Here is a 534-nt window from a genome sequence, read left to right as displayed (position 1 = left end):
GTTGACGTTCATTAAGACCTTTACAAAAGTGTTGCTCGATAGTTTTAGTCTTTGAATTAGACTATCGCCTTACGTCTCGTTTCCATAAAGCTCTACCTTATGCTTGTTTAGCTTTTTTGACAAAATGTCCATATATTGATTAAAGAGATGTGACAGGGACAGGGACTTTTGTTTGAATCCCGCATCTGCCATTAAATTCATCGAAGATATCCCCCTCCCCCCCAATCTAACGCTCATATTTTGATTTGCATATCAGTGTCGCAGCATCTCGAAGATATATCCCGGAATTCCGCGTCGATTCAGTACATCAAAAAGATAAACACAACAAACATTATCGAAAGTTTTTGACATGTCCATAAAATACTTCAGTTCCGTGATTTACTTTGCAGGGGAGCTGATTATCACCAGTAACTAAGCAATCAGCACATCTGTTAAGGCTTATTCGCTCACCGTTGACAGAGCAATTGGTGTATAATTTTTGATGCTACAGACATTACCGTTTTTGTCCTCATTAATGACCTTGGCAGAAACGAG

General features: G+C 39.0%; 1 protein-coding gene across 1 annotated transcript in view; it reads left to right on the top strand.

Moving 5' to 3' along the window:
• Window positions 1-534, top strand: part of LOC119589379 — a 46,966-nt gene that overhangs the window by 5,659 nt on the left and 40,773 nt on the right. The window lies entirely within an intron of this gene.

This window comes from Penaeus monodon, chromosome 25 (assembly GCF_015228065.2).
Source record: "Penaeus monodon isolate SGIC_2016 chromosome 25, NSTDA_Pmon_1, whole genome shotgun sequence".
Classification (NCBI taxonomy): Eukaryota; Metazoa; Arthropoda; class Malacostraca; order Decapoda; family Penaeidae; genus Penaeus; species Penaeus monodon.
Note: the sequence above shows the minus strand (reverse complement) of the source record. Positions and strands in the feature narration are given on the sequence as shown.